The sequence below is a fragment of the Galeopterus variegatus genome, unplaced genomic scaffold (genome assembly GCF_000696425.1).
Source record: "Galeopterus variegatus unplaced genomic scaffold, G_variegatus-3.0.2 Scaffold14116, whole genome shotgun sequence".
Classification (NCBI taxonomy): domain Eukaryota; kingdom Metazoa; phylum Chordata; class Mammalia; order Dermoptera; family Cynocephalidae; genus Galeopterus; species Galeopterus variegatus.
The window spans coordinates 7,240-17,663 of NW_007740227.1; the positions used below are offsets into that span (position 1 = coordinate 7,240).

The 10,424-nt window shown below is 45.1% G+C and overlaps 1 long non-coding RNA gene across 1 annotated transcript in view; it reads left to right on the forward strand.

Moving 5' to 3' along the window:
• The first annotated feature begins 869 nt into the window (after positions 1-869).
• LOC103581856 overlaps positions 870-10,424 on the forward strand; it is a 13,420-nt gene continuing 3,865 nt past the window's right edge. Inside the window, exons 1-2 of the long non-coding RNA XR_549696.1 lie at positions 870-927; positions 1,160-1,380. This is a non-coding gene — a long non-coding RNA (uncharacterized LOC103581856). The remainder of the gene's footprint in view (positions 928-1,159; positions 1,381-10,424) is intronic.

Here is a 10,424-nt window from a genome sequence, read left to right on the forward strand (position 1 = left end):
TACACATGGGGAAACTAGATTTACAAAGGCCAAGTAATGTACATGCTCAAAGTCAGATAAGCAGTGACTGACTGTATGCAATTACTAGGGATACTTTAAAAAGTTCGTGGAAAAAATAGAATTGAAAGATAATATGAATCTTTTCAGGAACTTTTTGAAGTACCCTCGTATATTCAAACCCAGATTTCCTGCAACCTTCTCCCCCACACTGCTGTTTTTATTAAGTGCCTCCTGCCCTCAACTTTACACATCTGTGAGTGTGCGTGTCTGTCGGGTGTCGGAGCTCTGGGCTATTCCTGCTTGAATATACCTAGTCTCACAGAATTTCCACGACAGGAAGAGACCTTAAAGGCTGGTATGGTCTGAATGTTTGTCCCCTCCAAAGCTCATGTGGGAGCTTGATCCCCAACCTGGCAGTGTTGAAAGGTGTGGCCTCAGGAGGTGATTGGACCGTGAGGGCTCTGCCCTCGAGAATGAATTAGTCCATTAATGAGTTAACGGGTTATTATGGGCGTGGAGTGGTGGCTTTATAACGGGAACACATGGACGTGCTCTTGCTCGGACACTTAAACTGCCAAGCGGCGGAGAAGACTGTCCCTAACCGGACCCACCCCTGCTCTGCCGCGGCAAAGAGCCCGCCCATCTCTGGGCAGAACTGGACGACCACTCCCACCTCCTGGCCGGCCCCCATCCGGCCCGGCGCGGGGCATTGAGGGATTTGTAGTTCTTCCAGCTCGCCGCAGCTGCTCTGAAGCAGCCAGGAGAACTACAAGGCCCAGGAGCCAGCACGCGGGCTTGAGGCGGACTCGCCGGCGGTGGGTGTGCGAGCGCAGGGGGCCGGGATGCGGTCGCGGGCGCCGGAGCCCATTAGCGGCTGTAGTCGCGCTCGTTAACCCGGGGGGGTTGGGGGCGGCCAGGCGGCGACAGGTACGTTGCATGCATGCATCGGGCGCAGCCTTTGCCAAGCCCAGTTGTGCAGTGCTTTGGCGCGGCAGTGGCGCGGTGGGAGGGTCCCAGTCGTCGGGGGATGGGCATCCAGTTCAGGGGCCAGGCTGGCAGCCCTCGCTGAAAGATCTCTTGACTGGGCTTGTGGGGGGAGACGGGTGCCCGCCTGAGGCTATGCATGACGTGTTTATTCTCTTTCTTTCCTTGTGCTCAGGTTTCCCTCGGCAGGCGCGCGATGCAGCGGGCGGCGGCGCTGGTCCGGCTGGGCTGCTGCCCCCAGGCTCGGGTCTCCCGGGGCCGTAGTCAGAGCAGCGCAGCCGGCGCGAGCGCATCCTCACGCTGGAGTCCATGAACCCGCAAGTGAAGGCAGTAGAGTACGCGGTGCGGGGACCCATCGTGCTCAAGGCCGGCGAGCTCGAGCTCGAGCTGCAGCGGGTGAGCGCGGGCGCCCGTGCCCGCAGGGCGGAGGGTCCGGGGACTAGGGGGCGCTGATGGAGGGAGAAACGGCAGCAGTCTCCTGCTGGAGTCCTCCCGTCCGACTGCCTCTCAACCCCCTGGCTAGCTTCTTCATTCAGCCAAGCCTGGCTAAAACAAGAGATTGTCCTCCTCCCATCTTTTCACCCAGTAGAGCCAGCCCAGCACCTGGCACAAAGTAAGGCCTTTAAATACGGTTCACTTGTTGAATTGAATTCATCAGTTATTAAGGGGCCCATGGTGCCAGGCTCTGCACGTTATGTGTTTGTTCTACCCTCATGGAACCAAGATCCTTTGGAGGGAGGAAAACAGCAAGCGAACAAACAAGAGAGTTTCAGATAGTGAATAAATACTTTAAAGAAAGTAAAACGGGGGAAGGGTGAGAGGGGTGTGGTGGGAGGGAAACCAGCTATGTGGTGGGGGGAAGGGAAGTTCTGAGGAGAGTTCAGTTTGTTCCCCAAACTTTGTCTCTCTATGCCTTTTGGGTCTTTGCCAGTCATGATTCCTTGACAAGAGTTGGGGTGTGGAGGAGGGTTGGGCAGAATTTCTTCCTTTAGGCCCCTCCAGAACCTTGGCTGACTAGCCACATCTTCTCTGTCTGAGGACAGTCACCTGGATGGGCAGTGTGAGGGTGGGGCCTTGTGGGTTTTGATAAGGTGGCCCTGGGACTTCCTTCATCTTGGTGGCTGGCTGGCTGAGATCTTGGCTTGAGCTCATAGCTGCAAGTAAAGTGACCCACATCCAGGATGGGTTTAAGAGATGCCCCTGTAGGATAGCAAGTTCTAACCTGGGTGAAATTTGGAAGGTGAAGTGAAGAGGAGTTATCTAAAAAAGTAAATACTGGGCCGGCTGGTTAGCTCACTCAGAGCGTGGTGCTGATAACAACAGGGTCAAGGGTTCAGATCCCCTAACCAGCCTATCACACACACACACACACAAAAGTAAACACTTATCGAAGATTTGTAAGAAGCTGATGAAATAGTCACCCAGCTGCTTGTTCAAGATGACTCCCGGGATGGTGGTGGTGGGGCAGGGGGGTTTCCTTGATCTCGCTTTCAAATGTACCACATCCTGATGTCTTAGGGGTGATTTGGTCGTTTTGTGTCCCTTGAATGCATGGGAGGAAGCATCGAGGACCATGACACTTGGCCCCCATTCCCATGGTGACTTTGAGGATTTGATGAGCTCATGGCCTGCTGGCATTCAGCTTGGGACACCCCGTCCTGCTGACTAAAAACAGTAAGCTGGACAAGTCAGAGTCCAGTGCCTCCTGCTGATTCCTTGCAGGGCTAAGTTTAAAGCTTGGCTGGGAGAAGGTTGGCTCCTTGTCTCTGCCTGCCTTGCCCAAGGTCGGATCCTATATAGGGATGGCCGGTGCGCTCACTGGCTGAGTGCGGTGCAGACGACACCACACCAAGAGTTACCATTCCCTTACCAGTCACAAAAAAGAAAAAAACAAACCAAAACCTCAACACTCCAGCCTCACCCCACAGGAGAGGGAGGGAAGGGGCACAGACATCAGTACTGTGTGTGTGTGGTTGTGTGTGGTTGTGTGTGTGTGTGGTGTGTGTGTGTGTGTGTGTGTGGTTGTGTGTGTGTGCGGGGGAGGGTTGCTGGCTGGCGTGAAGATCCAAACCCATGACCTGGTGGTTATAAGGCTGTGCTCTAACACACTGAGCAAACCGGCCAGCCCGGTCAGTTTTTTAAAGCCCCTCAAGTGATAGTGACGTGCAGCCAAGGTTGAAACCGTGCTCTAATCTAGGGCCTCACAACAGAACCCGGGAAGTAGGCTTCCAGCTCTCTTCATTTATCAATTTTAGTCAATGTTAATTCAATCCTTCTATGAATGGTGAGAATTTAGGTTATTAACACTCCCCCCTACACATGTAATATATATCCTCTCAAGATGTAAAAATTTTATTATTGTCTTTTAGATTATCCTATTTGGTTACATTTAAAAGATACTTAAGTCCCAAGTTTGACAGCGTCAGCCCCTGACCTCGTCCAGCTGGGACAGGAGTGTGAACGTCCTGACCCTTTATGCCTCCTTTTCTTCCCTGCTACATCGAGCCCTTCTTCTTTCACCCTGTCAAGCCTGATAAATCATTTACATTCTGCTCTGCAGCTACAGGCAAGGCTGCTGTGCTTTGTTCACAGGTTTTCTTTAAAAGGTGAAAACTAATAAACAGCATTTACATTATTGTGACCATGAAAAGTATTACTCAATCTCTGGCCGAGGAGAGGGCTGGGACCTCATCTCCTTCTCTCTGTGGCAGCCCCTCCAGGAGACTCTTCTAGATTCAAAGTCAAATAGATCCTCTCTTCTCACACCTCATCATTTGCCTAAAATCATGCCTCATTTGACATTGCTTCCCAGTTAGGACATGAATTTCTTCTTCTTTTTTATTATTTTAACATTTACTTGTACATATTTGTGGGGTACAGTGTGTTGTTTCAGTACATTCATGTACTGCACAGTGATTCACTTAAGGTAGATAGCATAGTTTTCTACCCATTAGTCCACCACTTCTCCCCTCCCAGACTCTCTGGTAACCATTATTCTACTCTCTACTTCTATAAGAACCACTTTTTTTTTTTTAGATTTCACATATGAGTGATATTATGCAGTATTTGTTTTTCTGTGCATGACTTACTTTACTCAACATGATGGTTTCCAGTTCCATACATGCTGCTGCAAATGGATCATTTTTTATAGCTGCATAATATTCCACTTTGTATATATAACACAGTTTTTTATCCACTCATTCATTAAATGAGCATTTAGATTTATTCCATTTCTTGGCTATTGTGAATAGTGCTGTGATGAACATGGGAGTGCAGGCAACTTTTTGATATATTGATTTCATTTCCTTTGGGTATATACCCAGTAGTGGGATAGCTGGATCATAAGGTAGATCTGTTTTTAGTTCTTTCAGGAGCCTCCAAACTGTTTTCCACAGTGGTTGCACCAATTCACATTCCCACCAACAATATAGGATGGGTCCCTTTTCTCTGCATCCTTGCCAGCATTTGTTATTTTCTGTCTTGTTGATAATAGCCATTCTAACTGGAATGAGATGATATCTCATTGTGGCTTTAATTTGCATTTCCCTGATGATTAGTGATGTTGAGAATTTTTTCATGTGCCTGTTGGCTATTTGTATGTCTTTTTTTTGAAAAATATCTGTTCAGGTCCTTTGCCCATTTTTTAATTGGTTTATTTGTTTTTCTTGCTGTTGAGTTGTTTGAGTTCCTTATATATACTGAATATTAGCCCCTTGTCTGATGTGTGGTTGGCAAACACTTCCTCCGATTGTTTCATGAGAAACTAACACCTTTCTTTTGTTGTACCATTGCCTTTAACATGCCTTCAGTTATTTTTCAAAGTCTCATTACACCATCTATCCTCATGAGTCCCCGTGTTTTCCTACAGACCTCTATCCTGGAGCTCCATTCTCCTCCTCCAATCTCTGTGAGTCACTTCTTAGGTTACACACATAGCAGGCATCGTCAACACTCTCTGCTGCTCCCTTATGCAGAATCCTCTGTTTCTTGGATCACACACTTTTCTATTCTTGGATTATCTTTATGATAGGGTCCATTTTCAAACAATTTCCCAGGAAAGCTTGCTTGGGAAGTAACATTTTTTTCAGCGCTTACATTTTAAAAGTGTCTTTATTCTACTCTTAGATTTGGTTGATTATGTAGATGAGCATAGAACTCTGGACTAAAATTATATTCCTTCCAGACATTGAAAACATCACTCTGTTATTTTCCTGTGTCCGAGTTGCTAATTGAAAATCTGATGGAATGCATGCTTGATCCACATTCTTTCTAGGTAACGTGTTTTTGTCCTTCTGGAAGCATTTCTCTTTGTGATATTATGTCTAGATGTAGGCCTTTTTCTTTGGATTATGCTGTGCACTCTAAGAGCTCATTTAATCTAAAAGTTCATGTCCTTCAGCTCTGGAAATTCTCATCTCTTGTTTCATGGTAATTCTTTCTTTTCATTTATTGTATCTCTAGGACTTGCATTAGTTGGACGTTAGACCTCTTGATCTGGTCTTCTTTAGCTCTCCTCATAACTTCTCTTTGACTCTTAGCTTTATAATCAGAAAGCTTTTCTTTTTTTTGCTTTCTAGTTACAGCATTTAAAAAATGTCGGTTGCACTTTTAACATTTGTGAGCTCATTCGTATGTTCTCGTTATTTCCCTTTTCATAATGGAGAAAAGATCTCTTCAGCGTCTCTGACATGGTGATGAGGACGATGAGGACTATGAAGACAATTCTCTTCTGTTTTCTTTTTTTTCCTTTTTGTCTTTTTTACTGACCGGTAAAGGGATCGCAACCCTCGGTGTCGCGCCTGTACCGGGGACCGGTAATGGGATCGCAACCCTCGGTGTCGCGCCTGTACCGGGGACCTCACTCTGTTATTTTCCTGTGTCCGAGTTGCTAATTGAAAATCTGATGGAATGCATGCTTGATCCACATTCTTTCTAGGTAACTTGTTTTTGTCTTTCTGGAAGCATTTCTCTTTGTGATATTATGTCTAGATGTAGGCCTTTTTCTTTGGATTATGCTGTGCACTCTAAGAGCTCATTTAATCTAAAAGTTCATGTCCTTCAGCTCTGGAAATTCTCATCTCTTGTTTCATGGTAATTCTTTCTTTTCATTTATTGTATCTCTAGGTCTTGCATTAGTTGGATGTTAGACCTCTTGATCTGGTCCTCTTCAGCTCTCCTCATAACTTCTCTTTGACTCTTTGCTTTATAATCAGAAAGCGTTTCTTATTTTTGCTTTCTAGTTACAGCATTTAAAAAATGTCGGTTGCACTTTTAACATTTGTGAGCTCATTCGTATGTTCTCGTTATTTCCCTTTTCATAATGGAGAAAAGATCTCTTCAGCGTCTCTGACATGGTGATGAGGACGATGAGGACTATGAAGACAATTCTCTTCTGTTTTCTTTTTTTTCCTTTTTGTCTTTTTTACTGACCGGTAAAGGGATCGCAACCCTCGGTGTCGCGCCTGTACCGGGGACCGGTAATGGGATCGCAACCCTCGGTGTCGCGCCTGTACCGGGGACCAGCAACGGGATCGCAACCCTCGGTGTTGCGCGCTCGCACCGCACTCAGCCAGTGAGTGGGAACCGGTCTCCACATGGGATCCAAACCCTCGGCGGGAGCGCCGCCACACTCCCAAGCGGTGCACTCTCCAGTGTGCCACCGGGCCGGCCCTCTTCTGTTTTCTAAACCATGCTTTTGCCTTCCAGGCTCCTTTTCTCTGTTTGTTTACTGACCCTTTCTCTTTCCTGCCTTTGGTTCTCCACGTGAACCAAGCAATCCTTGTTTAGTTATTCATACTGGAGAAAGAATCACTGGGGATTTTGACCTTGAGCTGTGGGTGGTATTGGGCAGAGCCAGAATGAAGGGTATGAACACGCCTAACTGAAAACCTTAACTTTTCACATTTTGCTCAATTTCTTTAGCAAACACTTTTTTTCTTGTGTCTTCAGTTTGACTTTCCATCCCCTCTCTGTTGTACCTGCTCACTCCCAGCCCAGAGCCTCAGGGCAGCCGGGCCCTCCTTCACCTGCTGGCCCCCTGTAGGTGACGGCATTTTGTACTCTTTGTTAGTCTCCAAGAAATGCATTACAATTTCTCATTTGTTAGTAACACCCTCATATCCAAGCTCCTTGTTACTTAGTTATTACATGTTAGTTGATTCCTTTTTACACATCTGTACTTTTATTTCAACTGTCCCTTAGATGAAACTGGGGGTGAACGTGCATGTGGCTGGTTCACCTTTTAATCCTAGCGGAGTATATACTTTACAATGTTAAATAACTGCTAGATAAAAGTTCTTCAGCTCTCATTTAACCTTAATCTTTCTGAATTTCTATTCTGAATAGGACAGCTAAAAAATGAAATAAAATAAATTCTGGGCTTAATTGTCAGGGATACAAGTACTATTATCCTAAGCCAAATGAAACCCAAGCAGTGATTGGAGCTTCCCCTCTTCTGTGATAGGCACACACTGGTCATAAAACCACAGTCCCAGAGAATTTTAAAAACAGGCAGAACCTCTCATGTTGTCTGGTAAGAACTTCTCATTTTAGGAATGAAAAAGCTACAGCTAGGGGAAACTAACTGACCCGCTCAAATCACAAAGCCGATGAACACAGATAAAGCCAGATCTCACTCTCTTTCCTTTGTTCTTTCCTCTATATACCACCTGTAACAAGCTATTGATTAAAATGTGATTCCAGTCCTCTAACTGCTGGATAAAGGCTGTATTCGAATAGGCACAGCTCAAGAAACACCACCTTGATCATATCAGAGGAACGTAATTTCTAACAGCTACTTTAATGCAAAATTCAAACTTTTAAATATTTTTCCATGGGAACCGTATGGTGGACTTGAGGTGTAGACACGTTAACTTTTCCACCTAGTTTCAACAGGACCTTTTTAGGGCCTGCTCCTGTTATAGTCAGGGCCTGCAGTGGTCCTGCCAGAGCAAAGCAAAGCAGACCAGACACCTACCTGGCTGCCGTTGGGGGACACTGTGCCTGGAGGATGGCCAAGAAGGGCACCTCCACAAGCCCATGGTGCCCACTACAGTACCAGACAAGGGACTGAGAGTCCCAGCCTTCCTAGAGATTTCTCTAAAGGAAAGTGAATTCACTTTATTTACAAAGCAAATCATCTGCCTTAGCTGGAGACTACATATTTTTTAGTCAAAAAAAGAAAGGTAATGAAGCCCAGCCCAGGCCTGGTGTACATAAAAGCTGATGTAAAACAGATTTACAGCAGTGCACCGCCATGCTTTTATGTGACGCTGAGCTCAGAGGGGGCACATCCATCTCTAAGGAAGCCGAAGTGAGCAGGATTTAAAAGGCGGCCTTTCTTTGTTCCATAATAGGTTGGACATTTCAGAATAAAAAGAATCAAAAGGTGTTAAGGATGGTATTTAAAACGGCAACATCGCACACCCATTTTGGTAATAGGCTTTAAGTACTTAAGACATAGAATCATCTTATATTTCATGTGCTAGGCTGTGTCTCTTCTTCTGTAAATTTGTCACATAGGAGTGATGTCAACACAGCTTGCAAATAAATGGTTGTTAAACCAGGGAGTTGATGTCCAGGGCCTTAGTTAGCTTAGTGTTCTAAAGGTCTTAAATTCCCAGAATGGTTTTGAAAGCATGTGGATGGATTATTTCAATGGAGAGGAGCTTACCCATACAATGTGAAAACCCTAGGTAACAATTATAAAGTTTATTTAGCTTTCCAGAAGTTGTCTATTTATCATGATATATTCAGAAATTGGATACATCCACAAAGTTTCTTCTTCCTCTGTTTTTTCTTAAAGCAAGTAGACAGAGCTAGAAACATCTGCAATGATTTTTGCAAGGAGATCTTTGCTTTATAGGTGAAATTAGTTTTTTTCTTTCAGGGTTTTCACAAGGTCTGGTCATAGCTGTCACCAATACCTTTGGACACTTCAGTTTTCTTCTGGTGACTGGGAGAGGAGAGAAGGAAGAAGCAGTTGAGTGCAGCAGAGAAAACTGAGTTTTTACTAGTTTGATAAGGAGTTTAGGCTCCAATATTGCTCTCGTTTCACGAAAGAAGCCAGCAAACTTCCCCATTCATGCACACTTAAGGAATTGTTGCAGAAACTAAAGGCAGGGTATGCTAGGTGAGGTGCAATTGCGTTTCAGAGTCACATAAGGTTACCTGAGCTTTGCAGAGAAAGTTGAAATGAGAAGAATGTCTTTGTCCATGTTGAGTGCATAACAATTAGGTGAGACAGAAGAGAGGGTAGAAGAAGACATGAAGGGAGGAAAAGTTGATGAGTTTCCCCACTTCTGGTGTGAAAAGTTCATCAACTGAAAAGCCAAGAGTGCATGAATAACTAGGTAATAATGCACTTCACTGTCACAATCGCTCCCTTAATTCATTCCTCCCCCACCTACCTCTTGCTCCTGTCTTAGGTTTATAAAATAAATGTACATTTTTTGCTATGTCTTTTGATCCCAAAGTTTTCTTACAAAGTCCTTGCAAGGGTCAGCGGCAAGTTCCCACTCGTTGAAAGAGAGTAAGAGCCTAAAACTGGTTATAAAACCAGACTTTCCCTGGACCTATGCTGTCTCGTTGACCAGCACAGACCAGTCTAACAACAGAAAGGTCGTCTGGAGGGCCTTGATGATGATCTCCCCATGTCTGTGTTAGTCCATTTCTGTTGTTTATAACAAAACACCTGGAACTGGGTAATTTATGTGAAAAAGCAATTTATTGCTTACAGTTTCAGACACTAGGAAGTCCAAAGTCCAGGTGAGGGCCTTCCTTGGCAGAAAAGCAGGGGTATCACTTGGCAGAAAATGGCTGAGCAGAGAGAGGTGCTCATATGCTCTCCTTTTAAAGCTCTCAGAACCACGCCCCTGACCACCATTGTTAATCCATTCACTGAGGCATGGTCCTACAATCTCATCACCTCTTTAAGGCCCGCCTTTCAGTTACCATAATAGGCTTTCTTACCTTCAACAGCTACAGTGGGGATTAAGCTTTGGGGGGACATTCAAACCAAGGCATCACCCAAAGGGGAAATATGAATTAATATTTTCTTCCTTTTGCTGTAAGAGTTTTCAATGCACCAACCTTTCAGTTTCTGACAAAAAACCCACAAATGGACATCAGTAAATACGTGTATATTTCAGTGTTTGCACAAGTTCGTACCATCGTCCTTCCTTGTCCGTCATGGATCCTGTAATAGCAGCAGTGAGTATGAGAACGTGTATGCATGTATCCACGGTCATACCCTCTTTTTCTGGAAGATTTCTGAGTAGTCAAGAGAGCTGTTAACCTACATACCAATGTATGTGTTTTCTTTTTCTCCAGAGTGATCTAAGACGAGATGTTTGTAACTCCAAACTAAACACACATTGGCCATTATCTGGTGCATTTTGTTCAGTGGGATTAGCCCTGGACCTGAAGATCGTGGGCCATTA